Raw genomic sequence first — 15,684 nt, 5'->3', positions numbered from 1 at the left:
TCATCACATGTCTGCCGCATTGCCTGCACGCGGTTCATGGTGCAGAGCTAAGATTTGAATTTCCAATTGCTTTTACTAAACACAGGTCATAGTGTTAATTTCAGTTTCTTGGTTGGCCAAGTATAGCCTGTGAAAGAATTAGTTTGAGCAAACCCTAACAACTGAGTGTTAAAAAAAAAAAAAAGGACCTTCCAATGATCACTCTGCAATACAGATTTGATATTCACTATTGTGAAGAATATTCCTATTTTAGAAGATAGAATACACACCACACACAAAAAGAGGCACCAATACAGTAAAAAAGAATTTGCTTAAAAATCACAGTAAACAGTAACAGACCGTCGGGTTTGTGTGTAATGACCCAGCTGTCATTATTGCCATGGCTGCAAATTCTTCTTGCCTGCTGGGCTGCAGAATGATGTTGTATCGGTCGGATATCAAGAGCCTGATATTGCTGCTAATCGGCGTGGCTGGGAGTGTGCTGCATACAGCAGAGTGTGGCTCCCCCACCCAGCTGGACTCTAACTGGCCCCAGAGCAAAGCTGCAAACACGGCAGAAGGAAGAGAGGCACCTTTCTTCAGGAAGCCACGTATATTTTTAGGGTCTGCTCATATCCCCCCATAAAGACCTTCCTGTTCACTGGGAATCCACATCTGAAAACGCTGCGTGAGCAGCTCGAGCAGCTGTGAAAGGGGAAGCAGAGGGCCCAGGGCCTAACACCACCCACTGCGCCACAGGTCTCATTCCTCCAAGAATATCAGTAGCCTGCATGATTTTTTTTTTTTTTAGAGGTGTGCAACTGCAACTCTAGTACAGCATGTGCTATAGTGTGAAATTCAGCTGTGCCTAAGAATTTCAGGACAAACTACAGTAACTTCTTCATCTTCTCCTCTTCTCTTTCTTTTTTCTCCTTAAAAATGCCATTTTCCTTCTAATGCAACTGAAACTTGTAGCTAGAGTTTGGCAGAAGCTATTTTGCTAAAGCAGAAGCCTTAAATTTCAAACAAATCTTAAAATAGCTCCAATCTTCGTGGAAGTTAAGAAAGAAAACATTTGTAAACTTAAAGAGAAGGGGGGTGAGGGAAGAGCCTGAGAAAAGAGGGTGAACAAAAATGCCTAGTTTGATAGCCATGGTGAAAACACTCCACAAATAAGTGCAACATAGGCAACTGTACTCCCATGCCAGTCACTTACAGCTCTAAGTAAAATAAGATCCACTGATATATGATCTTCTAAAGAATTAGCTTCTGCTACACTTATAACACTTGGCCAGAGCTATCCTTAGTACAAGTGGGCCAGGACTTCACTGCTTCTGACCTTTCCTGGCCAGAAAAAGTGTTCTTAGAAAGCAACTTTAAAGTTGTCCATGTTGAATACCTGCTGACAGGAAATTTTAAATTCCCACCAGCAAAGGTATGAGTCCTAAGTGCTTGCTTATCCATCCAATTAGTGGGAGGAGATTAAAAAAAAAAAAGTGAAAGTGTACTATTTGAGTTCTCCAAACAATCACAACTCAACAAACCACTTCAGTGCTACAATATTTGTGATCAGTCAGTGAAAACAAAAATTATTTTTTATTGAACAATGGATAAATTTAAGGAAATTGTAATCTGTTTTGCTGAGAAGAAAAGCAGGCTAAATTAATTGAATAAATTATTCATTGTAAATTATGGGCTCAAGTCTGCTACTGTGTCATTGTATATATACATTCATTTTCTGGCATCTCTGCTGAGCTTGCTAATGAGGATACCAATTCGTAACAATGGTACTGGTGGTTTTATTTTAGCTTTACTTGTCTTTACATTTCCTGGTTTTGTCTGGTACCAAAAGCTGATGTACTGAAAGGACACGGATTCTTCCATTTCAAACAAAATCAGAAAATACTGGAAGTCTAAAAAAATAACGGCAAATAGATAATTTGTCTGAGCTTTACATCTTGATCCTTCAGTCAGAAGTTTGAATCCATTTCAGCAAGTGCCCAGGCTTTGGTATAGGTATTTGGAATAAGCCTTCCAATGTTCACAGTTGTTGCTTATGTCTAGTTATGAAACAGCAAAATAGATATCACCAGCTCAGGTGAAGTCAGCCACAATGTAGATGTCTGCTTGACCACAGCCCCTTGTGCCTCAGGACCAAATTACAGATGGATGAGGAACTGTATGTGGCAATGCCTGTGAACAGATGCTGACCAATAACGTGTTGTCCGTTCATGGAAAATGCTGTCCCCAGTATTCAGGAAAACAACGATCAAATACGTAAAGAATGAGCAAGATGATAGTTAAAGCCTCACTACCTGCTGCCTTCCTCTAAAACCGAAGCATATTAAAAACAACCAAACTAGGATGTGAAAGCACTAAACCCAGAAAAAGATGACATACTGTTTTCCAGCTTACAGCCTTTGTACAAGTTTCACTTATTTCACCTCCCTTGCCCAGTGGAAACAATTAAGATAACTGACGTGAAAGTGACTATGTCTTTAATAATAAGTAAAACTGTCCGAGTTCTCATCTTGTCCAAAGTGAGCAACATGGCTTATGTCTGCATAACTAAGCTGTCTTTGACTTGCCAGCCCAGTGCGGCCTCATCCATGTCAGTTGTTTAAAACAGTTTCTGGCCTGCAGTATTCTCTGAATTGTATTGAGGCGCTGTTTGGAAAAATACTAATTGTCATGGGCCAAAACTGCCAGGGAGCGTGCTAACAATTTAGCAGTGTGGGTCACTAGGGAGCACCGGTTCAAGACTATCCCTTTATCTCCTCAGCTTCCTAGCCTGAAGTCACTAGGGCTGGCTTGGATTATCTGGCCTTATTATACCTATTCAATGAGGTAAAAATTAAATGACAGACACCACATCAAGGGTAAAACCGGAAACCTTCAGGCTTTACGCAGCTGCATCTGCACCTAAAATTCATGGACTTGCTTTGTTACACACTCATATCGTACGTCAGCCAAACTTGCAAGGCCCCAAACCTTTCATTGGTTGCTCTGTTTATATACTGACTGGGAAAGGTCTACTTTGCATTCTTCCTGTTCCAAAAATGAACACTATCTTTTCTTTGGAAAACACATACAAATACAGCTGTCCTGGTTTCAGCAGGGATAGAGTTAATTTCCTTCCTAGTAGCTGGCACAGGGCTGTGTTTTGGATTTAGGATGAGAACAATGTTGATAACACACCGATGTTTTAGTTGTTGCTAAGCAGTGCTTACACTAGTCAAGGACTTTTCAGCTTCCCATGCTCTACCGACTGAGAAGGCTGGAGGTGCACAAGAAGCTGGGAGGGGGCACAGCCAAACTGGCCACAGGGACATTCCATACCATGTGACGTCATGCTCAGTACATAAACTGGGGAAAGCTGGCCGGGGGGGGCCGCTGCTCGGGGACTGGCTGGGCATCGGTTGGCAGGTGGTGAGCAATTGCATCGTGCATCACTTCCTCTGTATATTATTATTATTATTATTATTATTATTATTATTATTATTATTTTATTTTATTTCAATTATTAAACTGTTTTTATGTCAACCCACAAGTTTTCTTACTTTTACCCTTCCGATCCTCTCCCCCATCCCACCAGGGGGGAGGAAGTGAGCGAGCAGATGTGTGGTGCTCAGTTGCCAACTGATGTTAAACCACAACAGTCCTTTTTGGCGCCCAACGTGGGGCACAAAGGGTTTGCGATAATAACAGATTAACCAGAGCACATTAAGGAATTTATATCTGTTAACAGTTGTGGGTCACAATATTGATTCATCTGTTCTCGATATTAGTTTATCTGATCTGCATCATGCTCTTTTTTTTGCTGTACATGTTAGAGATTAGTGTTGGTTTTTGCAGTTTGCTGTGGTCTGCAGTGCCTAGTGATGTTTTGCCTGAAAGATTTGTTATTAGAACACTGGTCTTGAGCTTAATCTGGTATTTGAGCTTTGTACTGAAGCCATTACTGTACTTCGGGTACCACTTCGTGGAGACAATTAGCAATTATAGTTCTTCCTCTGAGAGGTTTTTTGTGGAGGAAATACAGAATGGCAGCATTGCTACCTTCTTCTATGTTGTTTCCTCCTTCATTACAGTAACTTTTCAGTATCTTGAACATCCTTGGGTAGTTAAGATACTTCTATTGGTATCTCTTGGGAATATTGTTTTGGTTTTGTCTAAAGTTGGTAAGCAGTTTAAGAATATCATCCAGAGATCTGCCCCAAGGCTGGATAGTTATGCGTGGCAGGATGTGCGGGATAGGATGGGCAAGTACCTAGGACAGTGGGCACCCCCAGTGTTTTGGAACTTCACCCCTGAACAAGTGCAGAATCCTGAAAAATTAGTAGAATATTTGGAACAACTATGTTGTCACCCTGGCAACTCCAGAGAAACACAGATCACTGCAACATGCTGGGGCCTGGCCCATGCCTACTGAGCCCTATTCAACACTATTCAGTACCCTCAAGGGGAAGAGAAGGTCTCTGGATCTGATGATAAAACAACAGGCACTGCGGCCACTCCAACCTCAGTGACAGGCCCTGTGGCTGAACCAAAGAGCCAACCTGTGCCGGTATCAGTCGCCCCTGTACACAAGAAAAAATCTTGAAAGCAGAAGTCGGCTCGTTTAGTAAGGGAGGAAGAAGCTTCTTCTAAAAGGGAGCTGGAGGAAGAAGTGTATGAGGCAGACTACCCTGGAGTAGGGCTATCACGAGAACAGGAGGAGGAGAGCTGGCCACTGCTCGGGGAGGAAGAAGAGGAAGAACTCATAAATGAGGCAGTAACCACCCGATCTCTATCCCTGAGTGAGCTGCGAGATATACAAAAAGATTTCAGCCGTCGTCCAGGCGAGCATATTGTCACCTGGCTGCTCTGATGCTGGGATAATGGGGCCAGTAGCCTGGAATTAGAGGGTGAAGAAGCCAAGCAGCTGGGATCACTTTCTAGGGACGGGGGCATTGAGAAATTGATTAGAAAAGGGGCACAAGTCCTCAGCCTTTGGAGGCGAGTCCTGTCAGGCATGAAGGAAAGGTATCCCTTCAAGGAAGATGTTATAAGTCACCCAGGCAAATGGACCACCATGGAGAGGGGTATCTAGTACCTGAGGGAATTAGCTGTGCTGGAGGTGATTTATGGTGACCTGAACAACGAACAGCTATCCAAAGATCCAGATGAAGTCAAGTGCACGCGACCCATGTGGCGGAAGTTTATAAGGAGCTCACCATCGTCATATGCCAATTCATTGGCAGTGATGACCTGGAAAGACAGAGAGGAACAAACGGTGGATGAATTGGCTGGTCAGCTCCGGCAATATGAGGAATGTCTCTCTTCCTCCCTCATCTTGGCTGTAGAGAAACTGTCACGGAAGGTCCAGCAACTTGAAGAGGATATGCCCTACTCCCCACCTGTACGGACCAGTATCTCAACTATTAGGAGTCAGTGTTCTTTTGCTCAAGAGAGAGCATATAGTGGGTATACACCACGGGGCACCCTATGGTTTTACCTGCATGACCATGGAGAGGACATGAGGAAGTGGGATGGAAAACCCACCTCGCCCTAGAGGCATGGGTACGTGAGTTGCAAGGGAAAACAATCACAGAAAGAGGTTATTCCAGGAAAATTGCTGCTCCAGTTTCCAGTGGGCAGTTCCCCAGAGAGAGTAGAAGGGCTCATCTTACTCCTGATCTTAATGAAGAAACTTCTGACTCGTATGTACAAGAAATGAGAAACGAATACTGTGATGAGGATTAGAGGGGCCCTGCCTCCAGCCAGGGGGAGGAAAGGGACAACCGGGTTTACTGGACTGCGTGGATTCGGTGGCCTGGCACATCAGACCCACAGGAGTATAAGGCTCTAGTAGACACTGGTGCACAGTGTACCCTAATGCCATCAAGCTATATAGGGGCAGAACCCATCTGTATTTCTGGGGTGACGGGGGGATCCCAACAGCTAACTGTATTGGAAGCCAAAGTAAGTCTAACTGGGAATGGGTGGCAGAAGCACCCCATTGTGACTGGCCCAGACACTCCGTGCATCCTTGGCATAGACTACCTCAGGAGAGGGTATTTCAAGGACCCAAAAGGGTACTGGTGGGCTTTTGGTATAGCTGCCTTCGAGACTGTCCTGGTTTCAGCAGGGATAGAGTTAATTTCCTTCCTAGTAGCTGGCACAGGGCTGTGTTTTGGATTTAGGATGAGAACAAAGTTGATAACACACCGATGTTTTAGTTGTTGCTAAGCAGTGCTTACACTAAGTCAAGGACTTTTCAGCTTCCCATGCTCTACCGACTGAGAAGGCTGGAGGTGCACAAGAAGCTGGGAGGGGGCACAGCCAAACTGGCCACAGGGACATTCCATACTATGTGACGTCATGCTCAGTACATAAACTGGGGAAAGCTGGCCCGGGGGGGGCCACTGCTTGGGGACTGGCTGGGCATCGGTCAGCGGGTGGTGAGCAATTGCACCGTGCATCACTTGCTTTGTATATTATTATTATATTATTATTACATTATTATTCCTATTATTATTGTTATTATTTTATTTCAATTATTAAACTGTTTTTATCTCAACCCACGAGTTTTTCTCACTTTTACTCTTCCAATTCTCTCCCCCATCCCACCGGGGGTGGGGGGAGTGAGCAAGCAGCTGTGTGGTGCTCAGTTGCCGACTGAGGTTAAACCACGACAGAGACGGAAGAAATTAAACAGCTGTCTATCTTGCCCAGTCTCTCGAAGGACCCTTCTGTTGTGGGGTTGCTGAAGGTCAAAGACCAACAGGTGTCAATCACTACCGCAACGGTGCACCGGCGGCAATATCGCACCAACCGAGACTCCCTGATTCCCATCCGTAAGGTGATTTGTCAACTGGAGAGCCAAGGAGTGATCAAGACTCGCTCACCCTTTAACGATCCCGTATGGCCAGTGGGAAAGTCTAATGGAGAGTGGAGACTAACAGTAGACTATCATGGCCTGAACGAAGTCACACCACCGCTGAGTGCTGCTGTACTGGATATGCTAGAACTTCAATACGAACTGGAGTCAAAGGCAGCCAAGTGGTATGCCACAACTGATATTGCTAATGTGTTTTTCTCAATCCCTTTGGCAGCAGAGTGCAGGCCACAGTTTGCTTTCACTTGGAGGGGCATCCAGTACACCTGGAACTGACTGCCCCAGGGGTGGAAACACAGCCCCACCATTTGCCATGGACTGATCCAGACTGCACTGGAACAGGGTGAGGCTCCGGAACACCTGCAATACATTGATGACATCATTGTGTGGGGCAATACAGCAGAAGAAGTTTTTGAGAAAGGGAAGAAAATAGTCCAAATCCTTCTGAAGGCCATTTTTTCCATGAAACAAAGTAAGGTCAAGGGACCTGCACAGGAGATCCAGTTTTTAGGAATAAAACGGCAAGATGGACGTCGTCAGATCCCAATGGATGTGATCAACAAAATAACAGCCATGTCTCCACCAACTAGCAAAAAGGAAACACAAGCTTTCCTAGGTGTTGTGGGTTTTTGGAGAATGCATGTTCCAAATTACAGTCTGATTGTAAACCCTCTCTATCAAGTGACCCGGAAGAAGAACGATTTCAAATGGGGCCCTGAGCAACGACAAGCCTTTGAACAAATTAAAGAGGAGATAGTTCATGCGGTAGCCCTTGGGCCAGTCTGGGCAGGACAAGATGTAAAAAGTGTGCTCTACACTGCAGCTGGGGAGAATGGCCCTACCTGGAGCCTGTGGCAGAAAGCACCTGGGGAGACTCAAGGTCGACCCCTGGGGTTTTGTAGTTGGGCTACAGAGGATCCGAGGCCCGCTATACTCCAACTGAAAAAGAGATATTGGCAGCATACGAAGGGGTCAGAGCTGCTTCGGAAGCGATTGGCACTGAAGCACAGCTCCTCCTGGCACCCTGACTGCTGGTGCTGGGCTGGATGTTCAAAGGGAAGATCCCCTGTACACATCATGCAACTGATGCTACATGGAGTAAGTGGGTCGCACTGATCACACAACAGGCTCGAATAGGAAACCCCAGTTGCCCAGGAATCCTGGAAGTGATCATGGATTGGCCAGAGGGCAAAGATTTTGGAATATCGCCAGAGGAGAAGGTGATGCGTGCTGAAGAGGCCCCAGTGTATAATAAACTACCAAATGGGTTCTATTGTCTTGTGGGAAAGCATCGGAGGTGGAAGGCTGCTGTGTGGAGTCCCATGCGACAAGTTGTAGAAACCGTTTCAGGAGAAGGTGAATCCAGTCAGTTTGCAGAGGTGAAAGCCATCCAGCTGGCTTTAGACATTGCTGACTGAGAAAAGTGGCCAGTGCTCTATCTCTATACTGACTCATGGATGGTGGCAAATGCCCTGTGGGGGTGGTTACAGCAATGGAAGCAGAGCAACTGGCAGCGCAGAGGCAAACTCATCTGGGCTGCTGCATTGTGGCAAGATATTACTGCCCAGGTGGAGAACCTGGTTGTAAAAGTCCGTCACGTAGATGCTCACGTACCCAAGAGTCGGGCCACTGAAGAGCATCAAAACAACCAGCAGGTGGACCAGGCTGCTAAGATTGAAGTGGCTCAGGTGGATCTGAACTGGCAACATAAGGGTGAACTATTTCTAGCTCGGTGGGTCCATGACACCTCAGGTCACCAAGGAAGAGATGCAACATATAGATGGGCTCGTGATCGAGGGGTGGACTTGACCATGGACACTATTGCGCAGGTTATCCATGAATGTGAAACATGCGCTGCAATCAAGCAAGCCAAGTGGTTAAAGCCTCTCTGGTATGGAGGACGATGGCTGAAATATCAATATGGGGAGGCCTGGCAGATTGATTATGTCACACTCCCACAAACCCGCCAAGGCAAGCGCCATGTGCTCACCATGGTGGAAGCAAACACCGGATGGCTGGAAACACATCCCGTGCCCCATGCCACTGCCCAGAACACTGTCCTGGGCCTTGAAAAGCAAGTCCTATGGCGACATGGCACCCCAGAAAGAATTGAGTCAGACAACGGGACTTATTTCTGAAACAACCTTATAGACACCAGGGCCAAAGAGCATGGCATTGAGTGGGTGTATCACATCCCCTGTCATGCACCAGCCTCTGGGAAAATTGAACGATACAATGGACTGTTAAAGCCTACACTGAGAGCAACGGGTGCTGGGACGTTCAAACATTGGGACACATATTTAGCAAAGGCCACCTGGTTAGTCAACACTAGGGGATCTGCCAACCGAGCTGGCCCTGTCCAGTCAAAACTGTTATGTACTGTAAATGGGAATAAAGTCCCTGTAGTGCACATAAAAAATATGTTGGGGAAAACAGTCTGGGTTATTCCTGCCTTGGGCAAAGGCAAATCCATCCGTGGGATTGCTTCTGCTCAGCGACCTGGGTGCACTTGGTGGATAATGCGGAAGGATGGGGAAGTCCGATGTGTACCTCAAGGGGATTTGATTTTGGGTAAGAATAGCCAATGATCTGAATTATATGTTGTTAATTGGTACATAATATTATATGCCGTACTAATGATATTACAATAAGAATCACCCAGATTAATGAAGAATAACTTTGATGAAACCAAGCAAAGCACAGTGATGATGGTACCAGAACTGACTTCAACATGAAACAATCCAACACCACATACCATCTCCATCTTTCCTGCCCTGAAAGATTATTATGACAGATGGCGCCCAAACTCATGGACTAAATGAACTCAACGAATATTTTATAGGGATGACCCATAGACTAAGGGAATGATATCTGTGTGTATATATATCAAAAGACAGGAAAAGGGGTGGTGATTAATGGGAATGTATTGGAAAGTGTGGGACCTGGGCATGATGTAGATGATATAGAATAAGGGGTGGATACTGTCCTGGTTCTGGCTGGGATAGCGTTAATTTCCTTCCTAGTAGCTGGTACAATGCTGTGTTTTGGATTTAGGATGAGAACAAAGTTGATAACGCACCGATGTTTTAGTTGTTGCTAGGTAATGCTTACACTAACCAAGGACTTTTCAGCTTCCCATGCTCTACCAACTGAGAAGGCTGGAGGTGCACAAGAAGCCGGGAGGGGGCACAGCGAGGACAGCTGACCCAAACTGGCCAAAGGGATATTCCATACCATGTGACGTCATGCTCAGTACATAAACTGGGGGAAAGCTGGCCGGGGGGGCCACTGCTCGGGGACTGGCTGGGCATCGGTTGGCGGGTGGTGAGCAATTGCATCATACATCACTTCCTCTGTATATTCTTCTTCTTATTATTATTATTTTATTTCAATTATTAAACTGTTTTTATCTCAACCCACAAGTTTTCTTACTTTTACCCTTCCGCTTCTCTCCCCCATCCCACGGGTGGGGGGAAGTGAGCGAGCAGCTGTGTGGTGCTCAGTTGCCAACTAAGGTTAAACTATGACAACAGCTTACACGATGTGATATGAAAGAGCCAGTGGAAAAAGTGAGGATTGACAGTCTCTCTTCCAAACCCCTCTTCTCGACTCTTTCATCGTATTTATTTGAATGTTTTATTCATCGAAATGTCAACTTGCAGTTACCATTTCCATGGCATTTTTATTTGGTTTTTAAATGAGTTGACTTTATCTGCTAAGCTAACTTATGACTGTTCTCTGTGCGGTCTTCTGATTTCTCTTCAGATCTGTGTATCTCACCCTCAATGTGCACCTGATCTCACATGGGGCAGTCATGGACAGACAGACAGCTGCAGCAAAGAGACTGATACGTTTTCTTACACTAAGACTACGCACAGATCTCTTACCACGTGATGCAAGGTTTTGAGATAACCAAACCCAACACAAACTGGCAGGACATAGCATTGCAGATATTACTTAGTCACATAATTGCTCAGTCTAAAAATTACAGAGAATCCAGGCAGTACATTGAGCATGAATATATGGCTGCTTTTGCCATCTTTCACAAACTCTCACTTCCTTGCTATATAACAGCATTTCTGGAAAACTCAGAATTTCTGAAGGACGATGAAACTTTTTGTGAAGGATTAATGTAGCAACAAAGCAGCACTATAAAACCAAAACAAAACTTTCTCATAAATGAAACTGTTGATTGCCAAAACAACAGCCTATGACAGGGGTTTGTTATCATTTGGCTCCTAGTCCTTTGACTTTCATCAAGTTTGGATATGATGGTCTGGAAATCCCTCGCTGACTGTCTCTTTAGAGAGAGAGGAACTTGAAAAGGTGATTGCAGTGTGTATTGCGTTCATTCTCAGGTAGGAGTCAGCATGAAGGTTCACCTGGTGACACTGGTTTTGAGAGAAAAATCCTAATGTCACACTGTAGAATAAGGCAGAGGACTGGGATGTGGGCAATGCTGGTGCTGCCATCCTCTCCTGAAGGTCACTGATGTGACCACCCTGGCTCAGTATTCTCCAGGGATTGCCTATCCATCTATGCTGCCTGTCAAAATACTTCTGGGATTAATTGCTATACTTTTCTGTGTAGCCCTGGGGAATCACACTGACAGAGGATAGTTTCAAGGGGAATGGCAGGGAAAATGATCCTGAAGTTCCTTTCTGTCAACTGCTCTGCATGGATGAACACACTCATTAGAGGTGTTGACCGGGGAGGGGTGTGTGTGTGCACACAACAGGCCATGCCAAAGATCTACAGAGATAGGAGATTGCTTTATCTTCTGTACTGCATAACCTGTGATTTGCTGGATCATTATTCAGCTTGGTTTCTGTTGCTATGTAAAAATTGCAGAGACCCAGTACTCCCTGGTAAAGGGTGAATGCCAGGCTGTCTTTGTTTCCTGCTTACAGAGTCTCTTAGTTCCTTGCTAGATGCCCCCAGTGACAGCAGACTTGGCATTGCCACAGTTTACATCACATAGACAAGCTGTTAGGAGCCAAAAGAAAGTTGATTCTTTCCTACATTAGTGTTGATTTTCAGTATAATTAATCCCTGCAGCCTAAATGGCGTGGGACCGGATACTGCTCCTTCTTTCTAAACTTACCAGCTACCCTTGCTGAAAAAGCATGGTCTTACTTTAGTTGCCTTTTATTTTGCAATCTAATAAATTGTGAAGATGGTATTCTGCATACACTGTGGTTCATCATTCATCCCTATGAATCTTGTTCTAAAGAAGAGTAAACATCACACTTTTTCCTGTATGAACAGTAAGTAATAAATAACACAAAACCAGAGGATTATCATTCTGCAGGTTACCTGGTGCAAAATAAACAATTTCAAACTCACTTTACCCACTTTTAATTATTCTTTCAGGTATTTAAAAACTCTTTACCCAGCTGCCTCATATATGCTAAACTTACTAGCAAGTAACTAGCATGAACTAATGAAGTAATATTTATATATTTCACTAATTATAACTACAAGAGAGGGAGAGAGCAGCTAATTAAATGACAATCAGATCTGTGAAAGACTTCAAGGACAAGGAAGAGGGACAACGCTTACAAATCAATGAGTAAGTGGAGCCCTGCATTTACAAACTTTTCCCCTTTTCGTAATCACAAAGCAATGTAGCTGTTTATTCCCACTAAAACAGGAAAGTGGCAGGCCTCTAATTCTGAAAGACGTAGTGAGAAAATGCTTTTTTTTTGGAACCTAAAACATTAATTTAACCCACAAGTATGGTAAGTGCCAAACACTGCTTTTTATTGAATTCGAGCTGAAAGATGATTTTTCAAAATGTAATTTCTTATCAAGGTGCCTTACTAACTTCAGCTAAGGGTTTTAACTAGCTCAGGCTTTAACCTGAACCAGCCTTCACAGAAACACACTTAAAGCCCAGGCAACAAGGAAGCAATCAGTTACAGCAGGGAAGAATTGCTCGTGTGAACTACACAGTTGTTGGATCAGTTCAGTGTCATGCTGGTGCAGGTGGTCTGGAGAAAGTAAGTAATACAGTCCAATCTGAGTGGTTAAAGGCAGTCTCCTAAACCCACCTGCCTAATATAAATGTGCCCTGTTGTACCAAGGAAGGACAAACTGAACAAGTGCCTCTTGTCAACAAGAGGCACTCGGCACCTTTGGGAAAGCAAAGCATTTTAATTCTGGTGCCTAAGTACATATTTGTGAGCCTAAACTGGGTTTCAGTAATCTGGTCAGGGTGTATGGAAACACAGACAAGGTTTCTAACACTGTCCATCCAGAGTCAGCAGTCCCTGACCTGTGAAGGTCTCCATAAATTGCACCTTTCTGTTGCTGCTGAGTTGCAGTTGATCAGCCTTGTTTGGGAGGTATTGCCCTTTGCTAACCTGTTGCATTTAAGGGCTGTGTCTTGAAAATAATTATGGGATTTTGTGCCCATGCACCAAAGCACTGGAGAACAAGAAGCAGAGTTTGTAACGCATGACCTGACACTGCTGGAAACTGCGTAGTACACTAAAGCCTACCATCTCCTCCCCAGAGCCCTGATTCAGCAAGGCAGCTACCCAGGTAGCTGCTGTGACTTCAGTACAACCATTTATGCTCCAAATTCTGCATGTATTGAAAACTTTGTTGAATCACGGCAGCTGCTGCTACCATTGTCCACGCTCATTATGTGGACGCCTATAAAGAGAAGTCAGCACATGAGATTACCGCAGCCCAGTTCAACACAAAGGCTGAAGTTTCACTGTAGAGTTTCACAGAGGAGGGACGACCCGCTGTGGGGAACCAGCATACCCAGCCACATTACCACCGCAGTGTACAAATGTCTGAAAACGACCCTAGCCAAGCAATGCCTACACAAATGGTCTTTTGCATTGTTTCAGTCAATGGCAGAAAGAAAAGAATATTTGTTTCAGCAGAATTAAAATGAAGAAAAAAAATTACCCTGACAATGTAAACATGGCATCTAATTTTGTTTAGTTTATTTAGCCCCTGCTAACCTCTCTTAAAAATGCATCAATTTCTAAGCAAAATTATCTATATTCCCTTTCTTTCCTTGGCTAGTAATACTTTCTGATTTTAGTATGAATGTGTGCATTGCTTTGGTCAGGACAAAAAGCCAACATCAATACCACCGCTGATCTAGCTGTGACTGCTTTCTTCAAAGTTACAGGCAACAGGCATCTGTGCCCAGAAAGTACAGATTTTCAAAAATATCAGAGCATTTATAGAGTGCCATGCTGAACATGGAGGGGAGGTTCAAGAGGGAGACAGTGCCAAGCATACTGCTCACAGTATCATGCCGACTGCATTCTCTAACACCGTATGTACAGTGACCTTAGTACTATTTTTTGAGATATAACACTATAGCTTTGATCCAACTGCCGCTGTCTTGCAAACTGTTTGAAAAAAACCTTTACCTGTTTTTTTCCCAATAGAGGCAATCGGATGTGCAGGCAACCTAGACCAAATTCTAGATGTGAGTGAGATACAGTACCTAAGGCCAAAACTTAAACAGTCACACTCACTGCTCTCATTTTTATCTACCTCAAAGTCATTATACAAATGCTGAAAAAAAGAAAAAGCAAATATAATAGCTAGAAATAAGGGTGACACAACAGGCCAAGGAAGACTGGCGTTCTGGTTTTCAATGCTAAGGCCCACTGGTGCTTCTCTTGAGCAGATACATCTGTTCCTAAACATTGTGTTAGAAAGCATGACCACTCCAATTAATATATTCAGGTTAATGAAAGACAAAAGAAAATATGAAGATTTTCCATAACCAGTCAAGAAAGGACACAGAACTGATTATCAGAATGTGGCAGTTTCTGGTTGCTACGCTTTTAATTGACTACTTGCACTAGGACATGAAGTAGATTTTGTGGATGTTTTCTAAAGCGCATGTGACAGCTTGCTATTCAGAAATTCTGCACGTACATGGAGATTTTTTCTTTTGGGAGAGAAACATGTTAAAAAACTTCCTGAGGCTGCAGAAAGGGGGATTATTTTTTTCTCCAACCATGTTATGGACTCTATCTTCACTACCTGAGTAAATGTTTTAGTTTCTGCTATTTATAAGCCTGGTTGTTCCTAGCATGGCTTTAGCACAAGTTGCCTTGACAAATGCAGAGTGGGTATTATTCTGAGAAGGGTGTTAGCAGAACCATCCAAGTGTGGCAAATACATTAAATAAAAGCTTTATTGAAATAAATATACGAGATGAAAAGCTACAATAGTACCTACCTCACTGACAGGTTAATAGCTCAGTGTTTAAAGCAGAAAAACAAGAGTGGGCGAGAACAGTTGATGGGTTGTGAGATGCCACACTTGAACTTTTCTGTATACTGGACTCGTATAACTCATATTTCCAGGCTGTACAAAGTCATGCATTGCCTTTTGGAGAAACTGATTTCTCTCCACTTACAACACAGGCAGCCTAGGAGCTCAAGCCTCTTATCTCGGGCACATACTATTTTGAGCCCTATCTACAGCCTTCCAGGTTTACAAGTCTCAGCACTAGCATCAAGCCATGCCCTGAATTTACCCTGCTTAAGTTTGGCTCCCACCGTTCCAGATGCTTCCTACACCACTGCTTGCAAGTGGGTCCATGGATTGGTCTCCACAGTGCTGTCACTGAGAAAAAACAAAACACTAACAACTCTCACTTGCCTTGTTTGTATCTGGACCTGAGATAAAGGCAAGGGGGTTGAGACTGGGAGACAGAAATACAGGGGAGGAGGTTGGTCTGAACACCAACAAGGAACAATTCTAGCAATAACCCTCCAAGAGTATTCTGGATGTGTAAACTTTGCTGATGCTCTTACTCAATTCAGGCAAGAATTGAC

This window comes from Aptenodytes patagonicus, chromosome 1 (genome assembly GCF_965638725.1).
Source record: "Aptenodytes patagonicus chromosome 1, bAptPat1.pri.cur, whole genome shotgun sequence".
Classification (NCBI taxonomy): domain Eukaryota; kingdom Metazoa; phylum Chordata; class Aves; order Sphenisciformes; family Spheniscidae; genus Aptenodytes; species Aptenodytes patagonicus.
Note: the sequence above shows the minus strand (reverse complement) of the source record.